This window comes from Empidonax traillii, unplaced genomic scaffold (assembly GCF_003031625.1).
Source record: "Empidonax traillii isolate 1590-97213 ecotype Southwest subspecies unplaced genomic scaffold, ASM303162v1 scaffold263:size1499331, whole genome shotgun sequence".
Classification (NCBI taxonomy): Eukaryota; Metazoa; Chordata; class Aves; order Passeriformes; family Tyrannidae; genus Empidonax; species Empidonax traillii.
In genome coordinates, this window is record NW_020955456.1 from 374,721 (window position 1) to 387,870 (window position 13,150).

Below are 13,150 nucleotides of genomic sequence, written 5' to 3' on the forward strand. Positions count from 1 at the left end.
ACAGTAGTTTGCGAAGATGATATAAACAAGAAGGCTAACAGCTGCCATTACATGTTTCTTATTTTTTTAAAATGAAGATTTAATGTTGTCAGCAGGTTGTTACTTGTATTCATGCCTCAGTACGAGACACTTTTAATTAAGATTTAGGATATTGCAAAACACCATTTTAAATGATGATGTTCTGAGCAAATGTTGTGTTGCTCAAAGAGAGGAAAAGCAAAACAAATTTAGTAACTCGTATCCATAAGATTCATAATGAGCTTTATGAAGATGTAACACAAATGGAGTTTTATGGTTGTGCTTTTTTTTGTTGTTGTTGTTTGTAAACTAAAGTAGTGTTTGTGCGGCCCAACTAGTGAGAGGCTGAGAAGTGGCTTTGCAGCCTGAAAACCAGCTCATTCTTGTCAGAGAACATAACTGGGATCAATAACTGCAATATCCACAGCTGCATGTCCAATAAATGATGTGAATTTGACCAATCACACCATATCCAAGTCCTTTAGATGCTGGGATAAATAGCACTATTTTTTTTTTTTTAATCAGAAGCAAATGTAAAAGCTGTGCTAGAATTTTTTTGAAAAAAAAAAAAGTTTAGCAAGACTTACTTGCAAATCTTTCTTCCAGGTGTAAAGAAGCTGAACTTTCAGCTTGTCTGTTCAAAAATGTACAGACAAATCAATAGACTTGCTTTTCTCCATCTTTCACTGGAATAATGAGGTCAGGAGTTTGCAGAATATCTTGGTTTTGTTCTGTGCTGGTTCAGGAATCCTGTGCTCCCCCAGTCCTGCAGTGAAGAGAAGTGGGGTACCAGTTTGGAGGTGTCACTGGTGGGGGTAGAGAGCCCAGGTCACAGGAGGAGCTGCCCCCTGCCCAGCCCTGCTTTTAATGGCAAACAATAAAACCCTGGCACTTGAAGTGTGGTCTGCCAAACCTCTGGTAGCACGAGAGGAGAGCAGCTCAGTCATCTCATTGGAATTCTTACCTTCTGCTTCTGAATATGTTTACTGTCTTACCATACATGAGGTGTATTGATCCTGGGATGTTCTGTAGTCAAAATCAGGTTGGAGAGTTGTCTGGGAAAGCTGTCAATAAGGTACAGCCTTGGTTTTAAAAACAAGTAAATGAGTGGTGTAGTAAGGGGCTCTTAAGTGGGAATTAAATTCTGCTTATCTGTCAAGGCCCATCTCTGTAGCTGAGGAGGAAAAAACAAATTGAAAAGTGCAGTTACTCTGAGCCAATATTTGATGTGGTTAAGTAGAAACTTTGCTAGTTTTAGTCAAGTGAGTCCTGCAACTTCCACGAGCTGAGAGATGAAAACAATCCATGAATAATCACAATTTCTGTTTTCAAATGTGCCTTGGTGCAGAATTCTGCTGGGTGTGTGCAGCCAGCTCCAAGAGAGAACATCACCTAATGCTCCCTGAGCTCTTGGCGTGTTTTGGGGGATCAGGATCCATCAGACAAGGCTTTGTGTGGAGCAGCTTGGACCTGCTGCCCCAACACTGTTCTTACTGTTTGAGAGTAAATGTGTTGGCCTCTGGGAAGCAAACTTTCTGCACTTTTTGTATTCTGTTTTGCCTTTAGAAAATGATGTTACTTCAGGGGGGAAAAAATCAATTCTTGTTTTAGGTTGAATTTTTTAGAAAAGTTGGTTTAAAAAACAAAGCAAAACAACCCCCCAAAAAAGTGCAGTATTTTTGGATGCTTGGGATTTTATGAGGAAGCCTGTGTTTTTCCAAATTTCAGACTTGGAGAGATATTTTGCTCAGTAACCTGGAAAGAAAAACTTTATTTCCTGTATGGGTGCTATGAGGATTTCCTATATAATGAAAAATGTCTGTAAATAGATATGTTTCTCACATCTTCAGTTGGATCTGAGTAGGGATTATGGAATTTTGTGGGGGAAGAAAGGGAAGGAGAACAGAGTGAGAGGTGCTGGTCAGGTAAGAGAGCCGAACCCAAATAAATTGAGTGAATTACAAAGAACTATCTACATGTGAACGGAGATACCCTGGGAGGAGAGTGAGGAAACATGAACTTCTAGCTACAGGCAGCCGGTGGAAGGAATTCACATGAATTCACTGTGATTCAGATTGAAAAAAAAAAAAAAAGAGAGAAGAGCTGCTAAGTCAGAAAATCCTGTTAAGTATTTGCTCTTCCAGTACAGTGGAAGAAATGAAATCCCAGGCAGTGTTTGAGGGAGGGATGATCCTGCTCATACTTTGTGCACTTCAGTTTTCCATTCCATAAGGACATTTCAGTACTGCATCCTGAACAGATCTCTGGGCTGCTTGGAAAAAAAATGTCCCAGGATGGGTAAATTTTTGATCACAACTCAGGTTCTTTTTGGCTGGTTGGAGGAGCCATAAAGGGAAGCAGGTGCTAAAGACAAGAACTTCGAGTTGCACAGCCCTGAGTTCTCTTGAAAAACAGAACATGTGGGCCTGGATCCCAGTTTGTGTTGTGCACTGAGAGGCACAGGCTGCTACACTTGCAGAGACAGTGGGGAAAAGAGGGGCTGTTCCAGATACAGTTTTGGTTATAGAAGCCTGGAATTCCAGCTGTGCACAGTGAGAGTGAAAGAAATAGGAGGAAAAAAAAAAATGATCTAATTCTTAAAGTACCCAAACGTTGTACAAGTTTAGGATGCTGATAGTCTGTGATAGGAAGAAAAGAAACATATCAACTGGGGAAGGAAATAATGGGTGAAAAGAAATAAAAATTGCCTTGCATGCCTTAATGTGTCTTCAGAGCTGTGTTAGAATAAAGTTGGCCTGCATCTAATTAGGAGTTAGCACAGCCCTGATTTTGTAAGGCAGGCATGTGCACGCAGTGAGCTGATGGCTGGGGAAGGAAATGACAAGTGCACAAGAGCATAAATCAACCTCTAGCTGAAATCCCTTGTTTTTCAGCAGTGCATGAAGGCTCTATAAAAAATTTAACCCTAAAGCAGTTCTTAGTTTTCAGGGTTTAAGAGGAATTTTTTTTTTTTTTTTTATTTGTAGCTTTGGAAGTCGTGGATTGGCTCCAAAGTGATTCAACATCTTGAAATTTGTACAAGGTGAGAACTCAGGGGTATTGGATGCAGTTGATCTGCTTAAAGTAGAGGATTTGTACTTGACTGAAGCGGAGTGAGCAGCAGCTCTGCACTGATTTAGTGAGCAAAGGAGGTCTGGCATGTTAGCAGCAGAAAAAAAAGATCAGCAATGTAAAAATTATATGTCTTTATTACATTTTAAGTTTGAAATGATATTTTCAGTGGATATTTTAGTGTTTGTCTTAATTGCTTCTGTACTGACCCTATAACTTCTGAACTCTGAGGGTGTACATTGAACTGACCTTTTGAACTTAAGGAATTTTAAACAAACAGAGCTAACAGGGACTAGCTGGAGTAATATTTACTTTTCTGTTTGATGAATTACCAGCACTGGGGTGCTAAAGGGTATCACAGTGCCGGTGGTTTCAGTACCTTTGTGTTCTTTCTGGATGTTTATTTGGAGTTCATTGGTTCCTGTTAAAGCAGTAATTAGTTTTTGGACGTAGCTGAAATTCTTAGTTCTTGGTGAACCACTCCTGGGATTTTTCCTGCCTCTTTATTTTAGTGTATTTTAGTTTTATTGCATCTCCTCACAATCCAGTGTTTATCTTGTGTTTGCTTAGGCTTTAAATTCAGTGTAAAATGATAGCTCTGTTTGATTTGAGAGTAGAGTTTGTCTTTCACACTATTTATTGGGTGGGATGAGAATGTGGAAGGCTGGAGTACCTTTGCCACTGATGTTGTTGCAATATCTATCTTTCCTTCTTCATTTCTTCTGAAGAAGTTCAAGCCATGTGTGTGACCCAAAAGCAATTGCAGGTGAATCCTTGGAAGAGCTTGCCAAGTTTCCTTTTCCAAGTACTCTTGTTTTTACTCATGACTGTGGTTTTATAATCTTTTGCTGGGAATAGACCCAAGGACATTTGATACAATTACTTATTTCCTTTGTGCTTTTCCACTCTTTTTCATGTTCACTAACAAACTATTCTAATAAATCCCTAAGATCCTAAAGCTTGGAAGTCTTTTAACCCTCTTTTTGCTTTCTTTTCTTAATGCTGAGGCAGTAAATACATCGTTTGGTGTCACTGGGTAGAATCTCTTGTTTCAAAACTGACAGAAAACTGCAGTTCTGACTCTTTCTTTGCAATGTGGCTTCATCTCATTTTTATTTTATTTTTTTACCTGAAACCAGCAGCAGATTCTCCATGTAGATTATGTCTGGCACAGATTTAGGGATGTGGCTGCCAAGATTATCGGAGTAGATGGAAAGCTACTCCTTGACCATCATTGCACAATGTCAGTAGTAGCCTATTGCTAATGTTTGTGAGGGCAGGGGTTGAGCTTCAGGCAAAAGTGGTGTTACCCCATTTAAGCAGGTTGAAAAACAATCTACCTTAGGAAAACTCTTCATTTGAGAATCTTGATTTATGTTATAGCAAAGATTGGTTGCTTGATTTGGATTTTTGTCTAGTTTTTGCCTACCATAAAACTATTTAAAAAACATTTTTCATTTCTTTGAGAAAGAAAACTAGATGGGACCCCAAGGAGTTGTGCATTAAATGTGATAAAAAGTACCTAATATAAACGGTAAAGCCAGTTTAAATGCTTTCCACAGTGTTACTGGGCCATAAAAAAGCCCTGTAATCAGAACAAGCATGTTGTAAAAGCAAACTCATGTTCAAAAGAATTCCTTTCTCTCAGTTCAGAAGGAAACCATCAGTAATTGTATTACTTAGCAATTATAGGGAAATCCCTTTTTGTTTAAAATAGCTTAGAAGCTTGAGCTAATCCTTCAATGGTCTGTGGAAATAAACTGAGGCATTCAAAAAATAAAGGGATTCAACCAAAACTAGAGATTAATGACAGTCAGAACTGACAATTAACTCAGAATTTTGGGGTTTACGTCTCCAGGAAGACTTGGAATCTCAAATCCTGTTTACCATCCTCTGTGCTTTTAACATTAATATTTGATACATAATATTTGGTGTGTGGATTAATAGAGAAAGGCATGAAAACTTTTGATTTGGGTAGACTGCGCACAGCAAGTCCTGCTCTCAGACCAGAATCTATGAAAAAAGGAGAGTGGTTTGTGTTGCACAAGGGTTTTATGTGAGTTGTTGGTCCAGTGGGTGGTTTTCTTGCCAGATTGGAAAGGCATTGCCAGTGGTGATCAAAATAGCATCTGAAATGTTTTATAAATCACTTCAGAGGGTGCCATTATGACTAAGACAGGTTTAAAAATAGGAGCATTTCAAAGAACTTGTGCACAACACTCTTGCATTCTCTAAGTCACCAAATTCCACAGAGTGTTCTCAACCATTTATAAATCATTTAGACTTGTACTGGGTGTTATTGTGGGCATCTTGCTGCATGAACCAACCTCAGACTGGCAATCTGAACTAGTACTCAGCTGAACATACCTTGTTAGGAACAGAAACCACATTATTTAGATAAAAATTTAAGACAGATAACTTTGTGGTAGAAAAAATTCAGTCATCAGTAATTTAATGATAGCTGACTTATCATGACACAAATTAAGATGATAGTCTAGTAAGTACAGATTAACAGCATGCTGTATAAATATCTAGAAAATCTCCTATTTCTATGGTTGTGAATTAGCCTCAAAAGTGCTCCATCCACTTCTGGTATTCATGAAGAGAGATCTTCAAGTGAATCTGTCCTCACTTCTGGTGTTGAGGGCTGTCATGTGTTGGTCAGGGAAGTTAAGCTGGCGTATTTTCTGTTCATATTTAACTTTCTGCTGAGTTCCATTATAGTTGCATGATGGGAATAAATAGCAAGAAGCTGAAACACTTATTTTAATAAGCTTGAAATATTGGTGGGTTGCTCTGGAGCTGGGAAGGGAGGAAAGTACCACCTGCTCTGGCAGCTTTCCTGCTGTGTGGGACAGTTAAGGAAGGTCCTAATAAAGTGTAAAATACTGAGTTTGAAGTCTCTTGCACTATCCAACAGCTGGCTTAGTGTTGTCTCTAAAATGCTGTAATTTGGGACTGAGACCACAGAGTGGTCAGAAAACTGTGCCTGTTTCCCACAGCAGCCTTTCCCTCTGCTTTGCTCCTGGAGCTGAGCAATTATGTTTAACATGTGGTGACACAGGAAAAAAACAGGTTTAAAAGTGACAGGTGCAGTTGTCCTCGTGGAAGAAGACTGATTTATTTTTCATGGCCTTTAATAACCTCATGAAAAAGTAAAATTCCCTCCTAAGCTCTGGGCTGTTGTTTGGATCAGGTACTCCCCTTTTCCCAAGCAAATGCAGCAGCTCTGCAGCCTCCTCTGGAAGTTTTGGTGCTTGGAGAGCTGGAGATCTGCAGAGAACTGAGTAGGAAACCATCATCCTGAGCCAAGTGACAGTGCTGATACAAAATCTTTGATCCTTTCTCTAACAACTACAGGATGTTCTGTCAGGCATGTGCTGCTTATTTTGTCAAGCCAGGAGTTCTGCATTCCATACCTGCTTTCCCTGCTCATCTTACACAGGTGGTGCTGCCACTTCTAAAATGAAAATAATTTTCCAAGACTTTCTTGTGCGTGTGTGTGTCCTCTTTCGGTTTCATAGTAAGAGATGATTTTTTTTTTCAAACCCTCTTTCATATTGTCCCCTTTTCATATCCTTTTTCTTCCTGGAAAACAAGAGACATCAGGAAATTGTTTTTTTTTTTGAGAAGGGACGTGGCAATGGAGATGGCTGAAGTGAGATACAAGGAATTCCTGCACGTGCTCTGGCTGTGCCATAACTCACTGTCACTTCAAACTGCTTGTTTTGGAGGGTTTTTATGCTTAAAAGAGTAAAAATGATAATAAAAACTAGGAAGTTGTGTCTAATCCGTGCCTGCCTTCCAGCAGTGCTACTCTCGATGGAGTTTTGTTTTCTTATGTAGCAAGAAACTCCCACATCCTCTCTTGGTTTTCTGGTGGCAGGACACAAAGTTTGGCTCCTTCCTAATTCCAGGCAATGTCCTATAACACTTCAAGATTTAAAGGATGGTGTCTGATTTTCCTTTTATTTATGGAAATTGGTTTGTACCTGGTTGCTTGGAAGTTGCAATGAATTCTGGAGTCTGAGGAACCAAGAGTGGTAATAGGGCTGCCTTAGCCATTTGTAACTTTTATTTTTTCATTTTTCTCAAGAGAATTCCCTCACTAGTTCAGCTTAAGAGTTGTCATACTGAGATCAGGCATTTTAGATTTCCAGCAGGAAAAGAAATAACTCAATAGATAAAAAGTAATGGATTTTTTTCCCCCTTTTTTTTTTTTTTTAAGGGAGAGTAAGAGGAAAATTCAATGGCACCAGGAGACTACCTGCATAATGCTAACAGTGCAAACCCCTGGTTCTTTGTGGGTTTTCCTGTCACTTTAAATTGTATTTATCATATCTATGTGCATTCTCAGTATTGGAAGTATATATCTGAAAACAAAAGTGGTTTTAACTGGCAAGAGATTTCAGCTTCAGTTTTGCAAGAAAATGAAGAGGAAGTTCAATCATAAACTCCCTGTTTAATAAGCCAGTGATGTGGTATTTAGTTTTCTCATTTGTGTTGGATTTAGATGAGTGTAATTATTATTACTAGCAAAAAAATTACGTTTATCCTTTGTAGAACTTGCACTTATTAAAAAAAACCCACAACCACAATTTTTTTTGATGTTGGTAATGCAGAAAGAAAAGCAATTCTGAGTCGAGGCTTCCTGGGCTTTGTTTTGTATTTTTGTTACAGTTGATGTAAGTTTTATTTTAGATCAGCTACTTTTGTTCCGAGATGGTTCAGTTTGATAGTGGTAAGACCAGATAGTCTGTGTGTGTTTAAAGTAGTAATTACAATTTTTGTGCCTCCGAGGGGGGTTGGCATCCTTGAGCCTGAGATGGTTTGGATCAGTTTACTTTTACTGCCAGGGTAAGAAATTCATCAAGTACTTTTGGATTTGTTTTTAAGGCAAAACTTCTCCCTTGTTTAGTAAAAACCTGAGTGAAGGAAGTACACTGTAAGTATTGTTTTAATCTGTTTTACACCCTGAGTGCGAGTTTTAAGTCTTGTTTTATAGAGTTTAAATTTAGAAGTGACTTTCGTTTTACATGGGTTTTTTAATGCAGAATCTCTAATTCTGTCTATATCTGTGTTGTTTGATTGCCCTTTCACAGTTGTTTTCAGAGCAGGTTTAGAAGATAAATCTTGTCATGCGTGTTGTGACAGCTCCTTTGAAAGTGTTTCAGAAATGAAGATACGAAATTAAAAATGTCAGTGGGGACCTTGAGTCAGAGGATCCTAACTTCAGTTTCTAGAAGGAGGCAGTGACTGTGACGTGTGTGGATGTGCAGCCCTGCTCAGTGGCAGGTGGGGTGCACCTTGGCTTGCTTGGGGTCAGAACTTGCCGGAAACATTTCAGTCCAAGTGCTGTGTCGTTTCCATTTGTACCCAGCTGGGATATTTCAGAATTACATTGAAGGCCACAGCGCTCCAGTGAAGTTGTGTTATTTTGTGACTTTTTAATGTGGGTGTGAAGGATTGTGATGAGCTGTCTCCCTTCTGTTGTGGTTCAGGATTGCATGTGATTCCAGCTCTTCGGTTTTATCTTGGAGTTTTCGAGTCCTGTTTACGACACTGGTATTCAAAGACTGTCTCGATGTTTGAAGATGTGACTTCTGTATGTAATGAAATAAAAATTGGCTTCCAAAATTTCTGTCAGCAAAGAAGCTGAATAGAAATGACCTATTTATGTTTAATCATAATAATCTGGAAGATAACCTGAATAATATTGCTTTAAATTACTGTAGTGGGATGTGTTTAGTGTTCCGAGTACAGACAGGGATATGAGGGGCACTGAGAATGTTAATTATGAAGTACTTTCTCTGCCATTAACTCTTGAGGAGAAAAAAAATCTCATTGGAAGTAGTTTTTCCTAAAGGAAAAGATACTTCCCTGTGGTCACCCTGGGTCCTGTTTGAGATGTGGCACATCTGGCTGAGATCCAAGTCACAGAGGTCCAATAGAGCTCAAATTTGCCTGCAGATTACTGTAATTTATACCAACTTCCCTGGGCTGCTGTTCCTGGAAGAACACTCTGTAATCCTGAGAGCCAAGACTTAGCCAGTTGTTCACGATGCAGCAAAACAATGTATTATTAATAATATAATATTATAGCACAAGATGTAGGAAGTTAGGGCCTGTTTCCATCTCCTTTAAGCTGGAGCTACCTGTAGAATTTTAATTTTTTCCCTGTCACAGAATCCCTATTTTTCCAGTATAGAGTCAGGAATGCCATGCTTAATGAAAATTGATTAACCTTCACACAGATTATGGTAAAGTTGATAGTTATAGCCCACATGTCAATCCAAATTTATAACTTCATAAAGAAAAATCATGTGCTGCATATTCTTAAATTTATTATTATTAATGTTCTATTTCTTCAACAACAGCAGCTCTAATCTAATATTAAAAGATTATGTAATTTAAGTGCTATAAAATGCACATTCTGATACTATACCCCTGTATCTGTGGGCAGATGATTACATCTATAACAAGTTTAGGATTTTATGTACAATTCCTTTTGATCTTTAATGTCCAGTTTTGGATGGGAAGCTCTCAAGTTGTTACGTAGATGGAAAACCATGAGAGTGCAGAACTGCACCCTGTTGGAACAGATTTATTACAGAGCAGCAAATCTTTTGAATCCTGTTGTAGGATTAATTGAAAAATCAGTGGAGTTGAATGGGAATGTAGAAGTCAAAATCAACCTAATAATTCATGATACAGCAATAAAAAAACTTGGGAAAGTAGGTGAGAACAGACACAGTTCCTGAGCTGGGTTGTGTCACAGGTCACTATGGTAAAAGAGAAAAGAAATAAGAAAGGCAAAGACAAATGTACTTTTATTTTTTTTTACTCTTGCTAACATTGTGAAACAGCTTCAACCTTGATTTTGGAGATTATTTTTGTGGTTATGAGGTTAGAAAGATTTATTTTGAAATGAAAGCTTTAGAGTCTGCAGAAAATATTTCATCTTTCCAAGTACAATTTTGGGTCAAGTCATGCATGTGGAGCATAAAAATGGTTGCTAGCAGGTGTAATTCTTACCCAATTCCAACCCTCCTTTAACTCTGCTTTGACTTTATCACTGCCATTCAGATTTGGAATTGATGTACACTTCTGCCATGTCAAAAATAGATGAGAGTAGTTTTGCAGTTTTTCTGGGAAGAGCTGATCTGTTTTTCTGAAAATAATGCTGATTGTTGTTAATCAACTTGTCAGAAAGGAATAGTTTTCTTCTTTATCAAAGTGAAGAAAATTGGGACACTAAATAACAGCCTGTGCAGAAGTAGGACACTCTGTTTGGAGACATTGCTCCAGACACTGTAGAGGATTTTTTTGACAGATAAGCTGTGTGCTTAAAGAGATAAATGTTAATCTAATACATTGGAAAACAGACAGATTATGGGGCACTGAGATGCATTCAAATAACGAGACTAAGTTCTGTGCACCAGCTGAGTCTGTTCAGGAAACTCCCCAAACTTACTATGAAGACCACAGCAAACTGTATATCATACACTCAATACCCAACATTGGTAAACAACAACTCTAATTATGTTTTTAATATGGAAATTATTTTTTTTTTAAATTGGGTTGTAAGGAGTTGAAAGAAGATGAACACAGTGGTATCTTTGTTCTCAGTCAGCCTTTTCTTCCTCTTCCTTTTTTCTGTTCAAGGTTTAGGAATAAATATTTTGTTCCTACCTTGTCCAGGATCCTGAGGCTTGATACAGTTGTGTAAGCTGGTCATTTGTAGTTCATACATGTGATTTCTTCAGTGAAAGGGTCACGTTAGTGCACACACAGAGCACAATACACATGACAAAACCCTCTTTACAATGGTAGCTTAATTCTGTATTGCCTCAGGCACATGTGATGGGACATATTAAAGAATGATGGCAATTCAAAGAGGAATTATAGAAGCTTCAAGGTTAGAGAGCTGTTCTTGTCCAAATATGACTTGTTCTTTTACCGTTAAAGCCGAGATAAGGAACAGTGAAAATGGACCCATTCAATCAAGGTATTGGGTTCTTTGGATTTGTTCTTAAATACTATTAACATAATATAGGTTTGGAGATGATTTTTCTTGAAGAGTTTTGTAGTTCCCAATGTATAATAATGAGTTTTAACATACATACACACTGCTGACTGCAGAAGGTTTCCTGTGGAAGTAACAGATGGAAGGAAAAGAAAGTCACAGTTTCCATAAGCAGAGATACAGCACTAAAATAATTACCATTATTTCAAATGTGGAAGGATGATTAGCTGCTTTTCAATATTAGCTGGGTGACAGTTGATTTGTTTAAGAGAACACATGAATGTTCTCATATTCTGGGCCCAGCATTTCTGTGGAATGTGTTAGCACATCACTGTACCCGAGCTAACAAGAGCTGCTGGAAGTCTGCACTGCCTCAATCTGGCTGGGGAGTTCCAGACTGGAACTGGTTTATGAGCAGTTGTGCCCAAAACACAGGTGGAATGAACACCTGTCCATACAGAGTGATCCTCTGGGATGACTTTAATGTTCTGTCTTGTTTATTGGACACGAGGTAATATAAAGTTCCCTGTTAAAATGCATTGTCTGGTGGAATATGAGATGTAGCTGTACAAGAGCAGCCCAGGCTCTGCTCCTCTCTGTGAAAACAGGCTGAGAGAGCTGGGGTTGCTCAGCTTGGAGAAGAGAAGGCTCGGGGGAGACCTTATTGTGGCCTTGCAATGCCTAAAGGGGCTCCTGAAAAGGAGGGTGAGGGACTGGCTATAAGGGCAGACAGTGACAGGACAAGGAGCAATGGTTTTCAACTGACAGAGGGAGGGTTTAGATCAGATTGTTAGGGAGAAATTCATCCCTGTGAGGGTTGGGAGGCACAGGCTGCCCAGAGAAGCTGTGGATGCCCCATCCCAGGAGGTTTGGACTATGCCCTGAGAAACCTGATCTAGTGAGTGGCACCCCTGCCCATGGCAGGTGGTTGGAATGAGGTGTTCTTTAAGGATTCTATAAAAATAAAAAAAAAGATAAAAATAGTTACTTAGGTCACTGGTTTTGTCCTGTTCTAAACTGGATCCACTGATCTGGAAAAACAGGAGTCTACTGGCACTAACAGCATCTCAAGTTTGATCTGGTGGCTTTTGTCCAAAACATGAACATACTATGGTCGTGTGAAGATTCCTTCCAGACCATTTGAGTGCTCAAAAGCAGTAATACCCAAGGCAGGAGTTTTTAGACCATTTCCAGAGACTTTTAGACAGGAATAACCTGTGGTAGCAGTTCTCTGCATTCCTCACAAAGAGAGCTTTCCGTTCTCTCTCTTTCTGTTTTCTCTCCTATTCTTTTATGGCTTGACATGAGCAATAGCAAGGAAGCAGAGGAGTTGAAAGTGCTGTTTCAAAACTGCACAGCTGCTGCTGCAAAGGTGCCACCAAACTGCTACCAAGTGAGCAGCAAGATTGCCTTGTATGTTTGGGCTTTAGAGTGAACGGGGTCATTTTAATGCTGATTGTGGATTTTGATATCTCTTGGCCCAGGACTGTGTGATGGGTGTGGTGAAACTGCTCCACAGATGCTGAACTTAAATTCTGCTGAGCTTAATTCTCTGTCTTTCATGTAAGACAAACCTGGCAATTCTTCTGAGAATATATTTTCAGTGGTAAAAAAAAGCTGAAAAAACAGTGAGAAATATTCTGCCTTACGGCTTCTCGGTGAAGATGTGGTAAGAGCCTGGATGTCTTTTGGGTTTGTTTATAATTGCTGATCCAGTAGGATATTCTGCAGTGCTTTTTTATTTTATAAAAAGTCATATTTTACAAAAGGAGAAGCTGTATCTTAGAGTAGCACTGTCTCTCATCTTTTCTGGAATAATTTATGAACACATGGAAACACAAAATATAGCAGTTGGGTTTTTTACGTATGAAATACAGGGCTGTTATAACAGATATAACAGGAGTAACACTTTTAAAATTTGGACTCTGCAGCACCTTAGAAACAAACATTGTAGAGATAAATTATAATATTCATATAAATATGTGCCTGTCTAATTTTAACACTGAAATAAAGACACAGTTCCCTGAGAAAGTG

The 13,150-nt window shown here is 38.8% G+C and overlaps 1 protein-coding gene across 3 annotated transcripts in view; it reads left to right on the forward strand.

Moving 5' to 3' along the window:
- SDK1 (sidekick cell adhesion molecule 1) overlaps nucleotides 1-13,150 on the forward strand; it is a 385,943-nt gene that overhangs the window by 39,788 nt on the left and 333,005 nt on the right. The window lies entirely within an intron of this gene.